This window comes from Palaemon carinicauda, chromosome 27 (genome assembly GCF_036898095.1).
Source record: "Palaemon carinicauda isolate YSFRI2023 chromosome 27, ASM3689809v2, whole genome shotgun sequence".
In the NCBI taxonomy this organism is placed as follows: Eukaryota; Metazoa; Arthropoda; class Malacostraca; order Decapoda; family Palaemonidae; genus Palaemon; species Palaemon carinicauda.
Window position 1 is genome coordinate 7,734,288 of NC_090751.1, and position 17,500 is coordinate 7,751,787.

At 34.3% G+C, this 17,500-nt stretch overlaps 1 long non-coding RNA gene across 1 annotated transcript in view; it reads right to left on the bottom strand.

Annotated features, from left to right (window-relative positions):
* Positions 1-12,561: 12,561 nt before the first annotated feature.
* Positions 12,562-17,500, bottom strand: part of LOC137621094 (uncharacterized) — a 5,869-nt gene continuing 930 nt past the window's right edge. The window contains exons 2-3 of the long non-coding RNA XR_011040116.1: positions 14,214-14,421; positions 12,562-14,070 (exon numbers count right to left, since the gene is read on the bottom strand). This is a non-coding gene — a long non-coding RNA (uncharacterized lncRNA). The remainder of the gene's footprint in view (positions 14,071-14,213; positions 14,422-17,500) is intronic.

Below are 17,500 nucleotides of genomic sequence, written 5' to 3' on the forward strand. Positions count from 1 at the left end.
GTAATAAATAAACAGGATGAAAAATAATATACCTATAATAATGATGATAATGCTGATGATGATAATAGCAGCAGTCTGTAGATGGATATTGACAAATATTTACATTGGCTTATTATTATAATCCAAAAATCAGCTCAGGGACGATTCGTGGTGGGAATAATGAAAATGATAATGATTTGGTTAGGAGACCCTTTTCAGGCAAGTTTTGTTAAAAATAATGTCTGCCTCAATTGCATTGATCTCTTACTCTGTCTTCTCAATAGCTATTATCATCATCTTTTAAGAATTACTACATATAGCCAGTAATTAGGCAAAAGTCATACTTCATGGTGGGTAGACAAATGTATGAGTAATGGTTGAAACAAGGTTTTAATGTAAAGTTTACATTACTTGTAAACTTGATTCGCCAATTACTCCTGTATTTGATTACCCACCATGAAGGATGACTTGCCCAATTACTAGCTTTATGCTGTAATTTTGAAAAGAAGATAAATCCATTGAGAAAGAGTACAAGATCAATGCAACTGAGGCAGCCATTGTTTTCAACAAAATAATAATGATTGTTATTGCTAATGTTACTGTTATTAAATGACAGTGAAAAATAGAGAAAACTTCAATTGCCTGATCTAATCCTCGTCAAATTCACCATTTATAACATATCAAAAGGATATAATCCATAGTTTTGTACCAACCGTGTGTTACACGATCGTACATAGTTCATTTTGTGTATATAATATGCTTGTATTTTCGCTCTTCCCTCGCACTAGAAAGAACCTGATTAAACATATTTGTTTTTCTCATCGGTAACGGAGTCTGTTTTGAACATGAAATTTCTTGTTGCTTTGAGCTTTTGTATATAAAGGTGAATGTTCTATAATAAACTCACTCAGTCGCTTTCATCCTGTCTTCGAGTCACAACCTTCTCTCGGCCCGTTACATTTTCAAGCTTTAAACGAATATAAAAATTAGAATTTATACTCCCATAATCATATATACCATTACCCAATTTTACACATCAACTAATATTTACATCTGATTGCACCAAATGGAGGAAGCTGATGGACGAAATAGATAGGGGATAAAATTTATTTCCAAGTGCCATCCATCAACAGACAGCTTTTGATTCAAAGAAATAAATAGTGAAAGGAATTAATAAAATTACCTGCGTGCAATAGCAACCGGAATTCTATGACATTGCTAATTAATATTCCCTCCGAATTGATATCTCAATATTTCCGCAAAATGAAAGCGCTCTTTTGATAAGTATTTTTATTATTATTTTTTTTCCTTTTGGCCTGTGAAATTATATTCGATAGAAATGTGGGGAATTCAATTTCGGCTCTGGTTACTAATAAGGCTGCTATATTGAATTTTCAAGGGAGGTTTCTATTTCTCCAAGAATTCTCATAGCATTAAGAGAAAATCCTTGTGGAAAATAAAGAGAAATGGAACTTACAAGTTACATTTCTTGGCCTGTGAACTGAAATTCGTCAGAAAAGGGTGAAATCTATTTCAGTTACTAATAATGCTGCAGTATCGAATTTTCAATAGAGGTTTCCGTTTCTCCAAGAATTATCGCTGCAGCAAGAGAATATCCTCGTGGAAAATGAAGGAAACTAAAGAAATATAAAGAGAAATAAAACTTCCAACTGACTTTTTTAGCCTGCTAGATGATAATCGTCAAAAAAATGGGAATTCACTTTCAGTATCTAAGAAGGCTGCAGTATCGAGTTTTCGAAAGAGTTTCCGTTTCTCCAAGAACTCTCGCTGCAGCAAGAGAACATCCTCGTGGAAAATAAAGAGAGAGAGAGAGAGAGAGAGAGAGAGAGAGAGAGAGAGAGAGAGAGAGAGAGAGAGAGAGAGAGAGAGAGAGAGAGAGAGAGAGAGAGAGAGAACTAAAACTTCCAAGTAACTATTTTTTTTTTTGGTCTGTGAGACGATATTTGTCAATAAAGTGTGGAATTCCATTTCAGTTATAATAAGGCTGCAGTATCGAATTATTAAAGAGAAGTTTCCATTTTCCAGAGAACTCTCGCTGCATTAAGAGAAAATCCTAGCGAAAAAACAAAGAAATAAAAATTCCAAGTGACTGGTTTTTTGGCCTGTGAGATGATATTCGTCAAAAAAGTGGGGAATTCACTTTCAGTATCTAACAAGGCTGCAGTATCGAATTTTCAAGAGAAGTTTCCGTTTCTCCAAGAACTCTTGCTGCAGCAAGAGAAAATCCTCGCAGAAAATGAAGAGAAATGAAGAGAAAGCCAAATAAAACTTCCAAGTAACTTTTTTGGGCTGTGAGACGATATTTGTCAATAAAGTGAGGAATTAAATTTCAGTTATAATAAAGCTGCAGTATCGAATTTTAAAGAGAGGTTTCCGTTTTTCTAAGAAATTTCGCTGCATTAAGAGAAAATCCTAGTGAAAAAAAACAGAGACATAAAAATTCCAAGTACCTTGTTTTTTGACCAGTGAGATTTTAGTAAAAAATGAGGGGAATTTAATTTCCATTACTAATAAGGCTGTAATATCGAATTTTAAAGAGAGGTTTCCGTTTCTCCAAGAATTCTCACTGCAGCAAGAGAAATATCGCATGGAAAATAAAGAGATAAAAATTACAAGCAACTTTATTATGGGCTTGTATAAACATTTTCGTCAGAAATTGGGAAACTCAATATTGACTAGTTACTAATAACGCCGCTGTGTCGAATTTTTAAAAGAGGTTTCGATTTCTCCTGAATTTGACAAAAATTGGGAAATTCAATATTGGCTTTAGTAACTAATAATGCCGCTGCATCGAATTTAAGAAAATTTACTATTTCTACAAGAATTCGTCAGAAATGGGTAAATTCAATATTGGCTCTAGTTACCAATAACGCCGCTGTATTGAATTTTCATGAGAGGTTTCCATTTCTCTAAGAATTCGTCAGAAATGGGGAAATCTAATATTGGCTCTAGTTACTAATAACGCCGCTGTATTGAATATTCATGAGAGGTTTCTATTTCTCCAAGAATTCGTCAGAAATGGTTAAATTCAATATTGGCTCTAGTTACTAATAACGCCGCTGTATTGAATATTCATGAGAGATTTCTATTTCTCCATGAATTCGTCAGAAATGGAGAAATTCAATATTGGCTCTAGTTACTAATAACGCAGCTGTATTGAATTTTCATGAGAGATTTCTATTTCTCCAAGAATTTGTCAGAAATGGGGAAATTCACTATTGGCTCTAGTTACTAATAACGCAGCTGTATTTTATTTTCATGAGAGGTTTCAATTTCCCTAAGAATTCATCAGAAATGGGAAAATTCCATGTTGACTCTAGTTACTAATAAGGCTGCAGTATTGAATTTTCATGAGAGATTTCTATTTCTCCATGAATTCGTTAGAAATGAGGAAATTCAATATTGGCTCTAGTTACTAATAACGCCGCTGTATTGAATTTTCATGAGGTTTACATTTCTCCAAGAATTCGTCAGAAATGGGGAAATTCAATATTTACTCTAGTTACTAATAAGGCTGCAGAATTGAATTTTCATGAGAGGTTTCCATTTCTCTAAGAATTCGTCGAAATGGAAAAATTCAATATTGGCTCTAGTTACTAATAACGCCGCTGTATTGAATTTTCATGAGAGATTTCTATTTCTCCAAGAATTCGTCGGAAATGGTTAAATTCAATATTGGCTCTAGTTACTAATAACGCCGCTGTATTGAATATTCATGAAAGATATCTATTTCTACAAGAATTCGTCAGAAATGGGGAAATTCAATATTGGCTCTAGTTACTAATAACGCCGCTGTATTGAATTTTCAAGAGGTTTCCATTTCTCCAAGAATTCGTCAGAAATGGGGAAATTCAATATTGGCTCTAGTTACTAATAACGCCGCTGTATTGAATTTTCATGAGGTTTACATTTCTCCAAGAATTCGTCAGAAATGGGGAAATTCAATATTTACTCTAGTTACTAATAAGGCTGCAGAATTGAATTTTCATGAGAGGTTTCCATTTCTCTAAGAATTCGTCGAAATGGAAAAATTCAATATTGGCTCTAGTTACTAATAACGCCACTGTATTGAATATTCATGAGAGGTTTCTATTTCTCCAAAAACTCGTCAAAAATGGTTAAATTCAATATTGGCTCTAGTTACTAATAACGCCGCTGTATTGAATATTCATGAAAGATATCTATTTCTCCATAAATTCGTCAGAAATGGTTAAATTCAATATTGGCTCTAGTTACTAATAACGCCGCTGTATTGAATATGCATGAGAGATTTCTATTTCTCCAAGAATTCGTCAGAAATGGTTAAATTCAATATTGGCTCTAGTTACTAATAACGCCGCTGTATTGAATATTCATGAGAGATTTCTATTTCTCCATGAATTCGTCAGAAATGGAGAAATTCAATATTGGCACTAGTTACTAATAACGCAGCTGTATTGAATTTTCATGAGAGATTTCCATTTCTCCAAGAATTTGTCAGAAATGGGGAAATTCAATATTGGCTCTAGTTACTAATAACGCCGCTGTATTGAATATTCATGAGAGGTTTCTATTTCTCCAAGAATTCGTCAGAAATGGTTAAATTAAATATTGGCTCTAGTTACTAATAACGCCGCTGTATTGAATATTCATGAGAGATTTCTATTTCTCCATGAATTCGTCAGAAATGGAGAAATTCAATATTGGCTCTAGTTACTAATAACGCAGCTGTATTGAATTTTCATGAGAGATTTCCATTTCTCAATGAATTCGTCAGAAATGGAGAAATTCAATATTGGCTCTAGTTACTAATAATGCCGCTGTATTGAATTTTCATGAGAGGTTTCAATTTCCCTAAGAATTCATCAGAAATGGGAAAATTCCATGTTGGCTCTAGTTACTAATAAGGCTGCAGTATTGAATTTTCATGAGAGGTTTCCATTTCTCCAAGAATTCGTCAAAACTGGGGAAATTCAATGTTGGCTCTAGTTACTAATAACGCCGCTGTATTGAATTTTCATGAGAGGTTTCCATTTCTCCATGAATTCGTCAGAAATGCGGAAATTCATTATTGGCTCTAGTTAATAATAACGCCGCTGTATTGAATTTTCCTGAGAGGTTTCTATATCTCCAAGAATTCATCAGAAATGGTGAAATTCAATATTGGCTCTAGTTAATAATAACGCCGCTGTATTGAATTTTCCTGAGAGGTTTCTATATCTCCAAGAATTCATCAGAAATGGTGAAATTCAATATTGGCTGTAGTTACTAATAACGCCGCTGTATTGAATATTCATGAGAGGTCTCTATTTCTTCAAGAATTCGTCAGAAATGATGAAATTCAATATTGGCTCTTGTTACTAATAACGCTGCTGTATTGAATATTCATTATAGGTTTCTATTTCTCTAAGAATTCGTCAATAATGGGGAAATTCAATATTGGTTCCAGTTACTAATAACGCTGCCCTATTGAATTTTCATGAGAGGTTTCTATTTCTCCAAGAATTCGTCAGAAAGAGTGAAATTCAATAACGACTCTAGTTACTAATAACGCCGCTGTATTGAATTTTCATGAAAGGTTTCTATTTCCCCAAGAATTCCTCAGAAATGGGGAAATTCAATATTGGCTCCAGTTACTAATAAGGCTGCTGTATTGAATTTTCATGAGAGGTTTCAATTTCTCCTAGAGATTTCGTCAGAAATGGGGAAATTAAATATTGGCCCGAGTTATTAATAACGCAGCTATATTGAATTTTCATGAGAGGTTTCCATTTCTCCAAGAATTCGTCAGAAATGGGGAATTCAATATTGACTCCAGTTACTAATAAGGCTGCAGTATCGAATTTCCAAGAGAGGTTTCCGTTTCTCCAAGAACTCTCACTGCAAGAAGAGAAATTCCTCGTGAAAAATAAAGAGAAATAGAGAAAAATAAAACTTCCAAGTGACTGGTTAAAGGGGTATTGAATTTCAAAGAGATGAATCTTCCACTGGGAAGACTCGAAAGCTCTCAAGTGACGTCTGTTATTTGCCATGACTCTTGGCGAAAAGAGAGAGAGGGGGGAGCCTCGTTCACCTGACACACGCTCTCTTTTGCTACGATAAACCTGGGCAAACTCCGAAAGAGCAAAGTAAATGTTCGCTTATTCGAAATAAATTATTCCATTTCATCCTCCATCATGTCTGGTGTGCATGTTCTTCGATGGGTTGTTATTATATGGTTTATTTTTTTACTATTCTTTGCGAAGGGGGCGTGTACTTAGATCCAATTATTGAAAGGGGAAATTGGCTTTTTGTCAATTCTTGAAACGGGAAATTGGCCTTATATTAATTCTTGAAAGGAGGACTTGGCTCTTTATTTAGTAACATCGTTATTCTCGATTATATGGTTTCCTTTTTTTTTTTTTTTACTTTCCCTTGCGGAGGGGGGGGGGGGGGGGGTGTTTCCTTACAGCTTATTTTTGAAAATGGAAATTGGCTTTATATTAATTCTTGAAATGAGAACTTGGCTCTTTATTTAGTAAAATCGCTACTCGCGATTATATGGTTTCCTTTTTTTTAGTTTCCTTTCTGGGGGAGGGGTCCTTACAGTTAATTCTTGGAAGGGGTAATTGGTTCTTTAATTAGTAATATCGTTACTCATTATTATACGATTTCTTTTTAAATATACAATACTTTGCGAGACCCTTACAGCTAAGTCTTGAAAGGAGAATTAGGTCATTATTAACTCTTGAAAGGAGAAACTGGTTCTTTATTTAGTAACATCGCTATTCATTATACGGTTTCTTCTTTTACTTTCCTTCAGGAACCTTATAACTAATTCTTGAAAGGGGAAATTGGCTTTTTATGAATTCTTGAAAGGAGAAACTGGTTCCTTATGAGTAACACAGCTACTCGTGATTATATGGTCTCTTTATGTATTTTCCTTAAGCGGGGGAAGGGGGAGGCTCCTTACAGTTAATTCTTGAAAGCGTAAATGATGTTTTGATTAATTCTTGAAAAAAGAAAAGGGTTACTTATTTAAATCGCTACTCGCAATGAGTTATATTGATTCGTACAAGATACAAATGTCATTACCCGGAAATACATAAATAAAGAGACAACAGTATAATTGTTTTTTTAGTCGATAAACCAAATAAACAATGTATATACAAAGCCGAACATGTCAACAAAATTGCCAAAAAAGTTCAACGAAATTGCCAAAAAGTGCAACTTAAGTAAATGTATATACCGGAACTAATGGCCAAGACACCTGTCTGTTGATCACCGACAGTGGAGATATTTGAAAATTTATTGTACTTGAGTGGTCACAAGGAAATGCAAGTCGATTCTAGTACATAAAACCCTTTATAGGTTTTTGAGAAAGGTATTGGGGCTACCAAACTCACTTTAAATATTAAAAAAATTATATACACTATATATATATATATATATATATATATATATATATATATATATATATATATATATATATATATATATATATATATATATATATATATATATATATATATATATATATATATATATATATATATATATATATATATATATATACACAATATATATATATATATATATATATATATATATATATATATATATATATATATATATATATATATACAATATATATATATATATATATATATATATATATACACAATATATATATATATATATATATATATATATATATATATATATATATATATATATATATATATATATATATATATATATATATACACTCGCAACCAAAAAATGTAGTTATGCAATCGCACACAAACAAAATGTATGTATGCAATTAAGTACTGAGGACATCAATTACCTGTATTTGATACGCTGCAACAACAGGAGTTGTAATAGAAACAAAATTAATTCAAATGGACCGGAAATGAAATCATTTCCAGTTGATAGACTTCTAATCTAGTTTATTGAAGAATTCCTACCTAGGGCCATTGAACTATATGTATGCAAATGAACTGGGAATATTTCGCAGGAATGAATTTAGTTCCTAATTATTTAATAAGGTTCGGTTATTCCAAGTTCTAAATTAAAACTGGGTAAAATATGAAAATCATGGTAATCCGTTTTCCAATTCTGTTTACTTCTCAAGTATTAAATAAGACGCTTTTTATTAGTTAGAAGTGTCCTTCGTCTACGAGAGGCTAAATAAGTATAAATTAACGTTATAAATACTTACGTACAAACATACACACACACTATATATATATATATATATATATATATATATATATATATATATATATATATATATATATAATATATATATATATATATATATGTATGTATGTATGTATGTATGTATGTATGTATGTATGTATGTATGTATGTATATACACATCTGTGTAGGTACTTTACTATTTATGTTTGTATAATATATATATCAAATATCTATCTAAGATCCCAGAGTGATTCCTCCTAGCCAAGATAAAATATTTTCAGGAAAAATATATCCACACAGAGAATATGAAAACCGAGAAAATATCGTCAAATATTATTTCAATATAATTCTCAATTAAGAATATCTTAGATACAAAATCCAAAGGTTTATGCTATCCATCTTAATTGTAAGTGGTATATAACAGACTCCTCGATTATTAATTTTTTTCATGACCGGAAATGGAAGTAGATTACATAACACTATTCTTAGCGTATATGAAATGCGGAATTGACTTGTTTGCTATTTATTAAAATTGGTGATTTTTTTTTTTTAAATTCATTGTGATGTTCTTGATATCGTCAGCAACATGAAAATTGTTAGAATAAACAGAAATTAAAAGAGGTCTGTGGATATTTTAAAGAAGATTAATCTTAGCTAGAACAGAACTAATTCTTTACCACTAATTGAGGTGTGATTCTGTAACTCTAACCACATATACGTCTTTCTGTTAACTACACAAAAAAATAATTTCTTTAAGAAAAATGGTATAAACACCAGACATGTCAAAATATATAAATACATGCATATATACACACAATATGATATGTATACAAATATATAAGTATGTATGTATATATATATGCATACATATACAGTATGTTATGTTTACACATTTAATGCATGTTTCATTTGGTGCACGTGCACACAAGCAATACACATTGGCGTTTGATTATTTACCTCAGATACCCTAAAACTGCACAAATCGCCGACAAATCAATCCAAATTAGCATTAAACCATGTAAGAATCCTCAAAACTCTTTGCTCCACCATGGCTTCAGATCACATTGAAGACTAAATAACCCTTTAGATGGTGTCAAAGAAAACTCCAATTTGGCCATTATCCTTTCATTACAAACTTCTTATGACTTATAGCTCCAGGGCATTAAAGATTGCCCTATTGCCCAATCACGCCCCACCCCCTAACATCTCTGCGCTTTCTTTGATATTATAAATATATGCTTCTGATCTGGATAGTCATTGACAAAACTTTCGCTCAAGATACTCCCAGAGGTGAACACTAAGCTTTATAGATAATTCAAAATTAATTTCCCTTCTGCTACATACAAGTTTTGTTTTCGTCAAGGTGTGATGGCAGATAGTGCACCAAGAGCTGAAGAATAACTAATTGATAGTCACCTTACCTTTCCGGTCTGTTGTCCAAAGCTCCTTGGATTCCCTCTAGCCTTAAATTCAGTGTTTTCTGAAGACCCGGCACCATTGTTCTGTAAAATAGAGGTGTTCATTGTAAGCAGGATTGGCAAATAGCTAGGATATTTTATTTAAATAAAAATCAACTTCTTTAAAGAGCACACTCAACATACAAATGTGTGCTACTATAGTATATGTACCAAATTATTTCTAGGATATTTTCTGAAAATAAAAGTTAACTTCTTTAAAGAGTACATTCAACATACATACAAATGTAGTAGCTGTGTGCTACTATAGTATATGTACCAAATTATTTTTTGCTATAGTCCGATATCTATCACCCATTTTCTGCTATAGTATGACATTCACAACCCATTTTCTGTTAGGCTGACATCTACCACCCATTTTCTGTTAGGCTGACATCTACCACCCATTTACTGCTATAGTGACATCCACCACCCATTTTCTGTTAGGCTGACATCAACCACCCATTTTCTGTTAGGCTGACATCTACCACCCATTTTCTGCTATAGTATGACATCTTCCACCCATTTTCTGTTAGTCTGACATCTACCACCCATTTTCTGTTAGGCTGACATCTACCACCCATTTTCTGTTAGGCTGACATCTACCACCCACTTTCTGTTAGGCTGACATCTACCACCCATTTTCTGCTATAGTATGATATCCACAACCCATTTTCTGTTAGGCTGACATCTACCACCCATATTCTGTTAGTCTGACATCTACCATCCATTTTCTGCTATAGTATGACATTCACAACCCATTTTCTGTTAGGCTGACATCTACCACCCATATTCTGTTAGTCTGACATCTACCACCCATTTTCTGCTATAGTATGACATTCACAACCCACTTTCTGTTAGGCTGACTTCTACCACCCATATTCTGTTAGTCTGACATCTATCACCCATTTTCTGCTATAGCATGACATTCACAACCAATTTTCTGTTAGGCTGACATCTACCACTCATATTCCGTTAGTCTGACATCTACCACCCATTTTCTACTATAGTATGACATCCACAACCCATTTTCTGTTACTCTGACATATACCACCCATATTCTGCTTTCGTATGACATACCACCCATCTTCTGCCTCCAAAATCGATCCATTGTTCTCTAGTCTTGGATAGCGCCATAGCCTCTGTACCATGGCCTCCCTCTGTCTTTTATTAGTTCTCTTGCTTGAGGGTAGACTCAAGCATACTGTACAGTTATTTATCCTTCAAGCTTAAATATGAACAAATCTAATTTAATGTTTCTTAAAATATCTTATCGATTGCTTATTATCTTGTAGATTTTTCCTAGTTTTTCTTCACAAGGGTATTTTTACCTGTTTGAGCTTTAGGGTTTATGGCATCTTTCTTATCCAACTAAGTTATACTTAGCTTGTGATAATATAGTCTAATATCGACCACCCATTTTCTTATATCTACCACTCTTCTGCTGTATTCTGATATCTACCATTTCTGCTATATTCGGATATTTAGCACTTTTCTGCTGTATTCTGATATCTAACACTGCTATATTCTGACATCTCTGCTGTATTCTGACATCTACCAGTTTTCTGCTGTATTCCGATATCTACCAGTTTTCTGCTGAATTCTGATATCTACCATTCATTTTCAGCTTATTCTGATATCTACCACTAATTTTCTGCTTATTCTGATATCTACCACACATTTTCTGCTGGTCAATCCTACCACCCATTTTCTTCCTAAGAACGACATCTACCACACATTTTGTTCTATATATCTACGAGCTTTTTATCAGGCAACTGTATTATGAAAGTTTAAAGGAAAATTACTAACAAGAAAATACATAGTTAGTAAATAACAAGTTTGAACTAAGCAATTATATAATTTAAATAAAGGCAGAAAACTAGCAAATGTGGCACATCCATGTACCTTCTGCCATAAGAGTTAATATGTTAGAGAAATCGAACAATTCCCAGTGAAAAACAGTTAATAACCCAACTTATTAACAACAATCAAGGCCAAATGGGGCTAGCGCTCGTAGCGAAACACACTGTCTTAAGTAGTGCAGATGATGTTCCACAGTAGGATAGTGCCCATCCATGGATAGTCATAATACCACTAGGTCACACGACAGAGAGAGAGAGAGAGAGAGAGAGAGAGAGAGAGAGAGAGAGAGAGAGAGAGAGAGAGAGAGAGAGAGAGAAATTACTGAAGGAATCCAATTTCTAACGAAGTCAAAATTATGAGTGCTTTAATTCACGTATTTAAAAATATGGTTTAGATTCATAGGTACAACATAGAATTTCACACATTCCAAGGTTAAGCTGACTTCGTACCCACTAGTTGAATAATAAACCGGCTTCCCCTCCCCAGGAAAAAGAAATAAGCCATGCGTTCATAGCATATCTTATAATAATTAGAGTTAAAAACCCTCTAACGGGCAATTGGGTTATGTCTGAAACATCACCATCCTTTTTATATAATGCTGGTGATTTTGGGAGAACCTACAGGTTCACTCTTCTACTCATGGGCAGCCATTGCCTGGCACTCCCCAGTCCTAGCTTGTATGGAAGGGGGCTTTGGTGCTGATCATATGGATATATGGTCTTCTATATAAGGGCATTTTCCTACGAGGGCATTGTCACTGCCCATTAACTCCGCCATTTATGAGGAGTCTTTAAACCTCTGAATATCATAATCTATAGGAAAAGTAATATCTGTAGTTTTAAAAAGTTACTAACTTTTTTCAAAGGGCACTTGAACTTTGCAAAGTTGAACCAACAACACAGCCGGTCATGGCGAGTATATTTCAAGACACCGACTCCTTGCCGGTAAAAAAAAAAATTGGAATTTTACTTTTGAAGCTCCTAGTACCCAACTACTCACTACTTGAAAATTTGGTTTATGCTCAAAAGCCTCTATTCTTATTGTTCAGGAAGAGGAAATTATACTAAAAACAAATTTTAGTGCTGTAATATTTCAAAGATATAAAATATAATTTATATTTATTATTTACGAAACACTTCGTAACTAAAAAATAATTCATAATTTAGCCTTGGTCGAGTTCTCTAGGTTGCTAAATACTTTATTACCGATCATAATACCTATCAAATAAATGATTGTCAAGACATAAAATTCATTAGTACAGCAAAAAGACTAATGCCAGATCACAAAGACAGAAAATCAACACACTGATAAGGAACTCGCCACAAGATATAAAGTACATTAAAAGAAAGAAAAATCCGTACAGAAGATCAATACATCAAATACAGAAAACAAATAACTTAAGAACCACAATCACAAACATTACATCAAAATAAGTAGGCTACATGACAAAAAACTTCAAAAAGACTGTACGGCAGCAATTACACAAATACCAAAATTTTCAAATAAACAAAAATTGCTGTATTGAGGAATAAACAATACATAAAAAATCAGTTTTTGTTCATATTTCAAAAGTATCAAAGAACATTAAAATGCACACTTGCTAGGGACACAGACAGGCATATAACAGTCATATCTCTGGTTCTTTGGTGGCACGATAAGTTTCAGTTCCCTCTTTGACACTACCATTGCCTTCCTGCGATGAGGGAGGGCCAATTTTGGTGCCCAGTCCTAATTTCTTGCAACATTAGAGACTTCAAGCTGGAAGGTTTTAGGAGGCATGAGCTTCAAGGCTTTATAGTCTTACAGCAGTCAGACTTAAATGAAATTCCAGATGGTACTAAAGAGCTCTATGTAAAACTCGTTGGAACAGTTTTGTAGGAGATTGGAAAGTCACCTCACTACCACCCAGCTTTTCATTACATCCCTTGTTAACATCAAGACTACGAAGATTTACCTACTGCTGCTTATCATGCAGAAATATTAGACTTCAATAGCGCAACCTCAGCATCCAACTAAAGGACAGTAAACAACCAAGATGCATTGACAAAACTACTCTGCTTTCGCCCCATGTTTAGGATCCTGCCTCTATTTCCCATCGGAACAGCTTTTTAGCCCAGTTTCTATGGAGTGGTGAGCGAAGTTAACTTTTCATTTAGGTCTTCGTAGTCCCTGAACATCTGCAACCAAACTGGACCTCAGGTTAGTCCGAGACCAAGACTGGTAACCCAGTTGTCTGCATATAGATTTTTCAGTCTTGACAAGATTGAGTACAGCCTCAATGATGATCTGCAGGGCAGCTTCCAACTTCAAGAGAAAGGGTAGCAGCCAACCTCGCCCTGCTGAAGGATGTGGTCATGAATGAAACCATCAAGGCTAGGACTGTAGAACTGCTTGTGGCCTCGTATCAGGTTTACTCCTATGTATTGACCCAAGGATCCAGTCATGGTCCTCTAGTAGAGAAGCATTACTCCATCCATGGACTGCTTTTCTACCTACAGTAACACTTCCCAAAATAAGATATCTAATCCTGAATCTCCTCAGTGGCAGTCTGGGCATTCTCAGTGTTGATGTTATCTAGGATCTCAGCATCTGGAACATCAGATCCACCATATGTTACATCATAGGCCATTGTGACTAGTAATCATCTATGCTAAGCATATACAACTCGAATGACAGCTAATTAACACTATTTTAGGAATGTCTGATAAGAAGAGGTTCCACTATCCATCTACCTGGCTTAAGCTGGCTCTGGAGAGTTTCATAAGAGGAACTAATTGATACAGGGGCCCAGTGGATGAGGTAAGGTTGGTCAGCATAGAGATCATCCTCCTTCCATAACTGGTCCTTGGGTTTGGCACCATTACTCTAGACCTCTTATAGAAAAGTCAGGTAGTCTCCCATCTTCTGATTGGGTATCCAGCACTGGCCTCACTAGACATGCTGTTTAAAGAAGGAAAAGAAAAAATTAAACTCTCCTCAAGGGGTATCTAAACACAAAAAGTTAATGACAGTTAATCATTCAAAATGCATTATGTTAGTTTAACTTGACAGGTACAGGTGGGGTAACAAATGCTCCTCATATCCATGAGGAAATCAAGATTGACCATCTTCTATACGTCACCTCCAACCAACATCTCATAGCCGTAATCAAGGGCCACCCATTTGAGTTAGCAACCTTTGTAAAGTAGAAACTTTTTTGGAAGCTAAGAAAAAATAAGGGGACTAGTTATAATCATGACTTTACACTGAAAATGAACTAGAAATACCACCAGGATACCCCGACATCAATTTCAAAATATTTATGCTAACCTGCAGTAAATGTAAACTACACTTTCATAGAACAATTTTTCGATAGAAGAGACTTGGTATGAACCTGTTTGAATGCCAAGCTCATTTGAGACCCTAACCAGTGCCTCACCCTCTGTCCACCCATCCTGTGTAAGACTGATCTTAAAGTCTCCTTCTCAGACCTTCGTAAAGGAAGAGAGAATATGCTTGTTGCCAAGGGGTTACTAGATCGATAACCAGTGGGAAATCCCACAAGGAGTCTCCCACACTTTGAAAGGCTCAGGGTAGACTGTAGAAAGACAGTCTCTTCACTCCAACCAACCAGACATGCCAGAGGTCCTCCTCACAAGGGGTGACCAAGTCTCACCTGTTAAGGTAAGGTGTCTGTACTAGAACAAATTACCTAATCTCCCATATCCCTTTGGGTAAAAACCCTACCTCAACTTAAATCGACTATAAAGATCCTACATGCCAACATTAAATTTACCTTTCTACGCAACCTAAACCATACAAGTCATTCGCTTCAGACCTCTATTCTTCACCGTGCCTTAATTAAAATTTAATCTAGTCAGTTTCATTTATAAAAGTTGCAAGTTCCCACTAGTTAACTAATTAAAATTTTTAGCATACTTTTCCTCCTGGCCTATAGCATAATTTGTAGAAGTAAATGTATGACCTAACTGAATGGGCAATGGATTTATGGATCTATCATTTTAGTTTAATTAGCTTATCACTAGGCTATACTCTGTAGCAGATTCAAAGTATTATAAACGCCGGTAATTAAATGTATATTTGCAAAATTTTGGGGCAACAAAGGAAACTTTTCCTTTTACTACAGGCAGTACACAGTCTGGAACTAGCATGAATTCTCATTCAGGACTGCTTAACGCAGCCAAGGCTAGTGAAGCGTCTCAGTCAGAGCAGAAATTTTAACATTTGCAGAACAATCTCGCCTACTGTATATCCTATAACACCAGTCATTATTATATCCCTATCTACAACTTTTTTTTAACCAATTTTTTTATTCAGGACTTATATTATCAATACCGGCATAGGCTGGCAGAGTATAACAGTTTTCAGATTTTGACACTAACAACGTTCAGCACACTTCCCCTGTTTCCCGCGCATGCGCAAAACACCATCACTAATTCTTAAAGATTCCAGGCAATGCGTGCTCCTATTGGCGGAAACTGGCCTGGTTTAGCTCATTAGTAGAGTACATTACGTTTTAAACATTTTGAAAGTATTCGTATGTGCTACGTGCCCACTAAATGGTCAATGCATATTTTTAATCTTTAGTGTTCAGAAACTATATTCTCTTTATAATAGAAGATAGAATTCTAGGAAGTAATTTTACTTAGAAAAATCAAATTCCTGTGTTCCACAACAGCCACTTACAATTTTAAAATCCAAGAGAATTAACTTTCAGCTAGACAATAACCAAATTCAACACCCAGATATCTCTTCTCAACAAGGACGTCCATTCCTCAGGACCATCAGTACTTATATAACCGAGGCCAGACCACGCCATTTCAGTTTAGTATGCAGGAACTAAATCCTCGAATCCCCTAGGCAGCGAAGCCCCTACAAATCTTCTTAATCCAACTTCAATACAGATTTACAGTGAAATTCTCTTTCGACTCCACAATCTACATCAACTAATCCATAGATGGCAATGTTGTCGTAACTCAGGAATTTAATGTACTATCAATAGACATTGAATGTGTACGTTCAAAATTTTTATTAATCTTTAAGTATTTTCTCAAGTCTTCCAGTACAATTTGTTAACTGAAATCCTGTTCAGGCAGAACATGTCAAATTAAAAGTTGAAATAATTTAAACACATTGAGAAAGGAATAAAACTTATTTCATTCAAAAGCAATTTCGAAAACTTTGGTTTTAATGAAATAGAAAGAACCAACTCAAAAGACAGTTTCAGGAGTAACACTAATTTCGTTCAAATTTACTTTCGAAAGTTTAGATTGAATGAAACAAAAGCTACCAACTCTAGGTAAATTTAAGGAGCAAAACTAATTTCGTTCAAAAGCACTTGCGAAAATTTGCATTGAATATAACAAAAGCCACAAACGCACAAAGAGTTAGGGAGTAACTATTTAATTTAGTTCCATATAACTTTCGAAAAATTACATTGAAAGAAAAATTACATTGAAAGAAACAAAAGCCACAAATTCAAAACTAAATTTGATTACTACGGAATTATAATGCAAGAGTTTGGTAGGCCCTTCGACACTGACTACCGCCTAAAATTCCAGCTTTTTCTAGGAAAAATATTTTCTTGAATAACAGACTATTTTGTACACAGCTCTTTCAATCCTTGAAGTAGGGTTTTAAACATGAAGTAAAGGTCTATAAACACCGATATATATGTACAGTCAAATATACCGTCGACAACACTTAAGCAACAATAATACTGTAATGTAGAACGTTCGAAATGTTGTAATAAAACTACATAATTATGTGTAAATTTACATGTGCACAATCATCCATTATATAAGAGGGTGCAGGTATATACAGGAGTACCCACATCCTAAATTCAGCATGCCATCTATAGATCTAGTATTTTGGCAAGCAATTTACTTACAACTATTAAGCTCACACTCGCCACAAAGATAATTTACTTACAAAATGGTTTGATTTAGAACAAGCAATTCTATAAATATTCAAGACAGTTAATTTATTCAAGCTACATTTAATTTACTCGCATGAATGG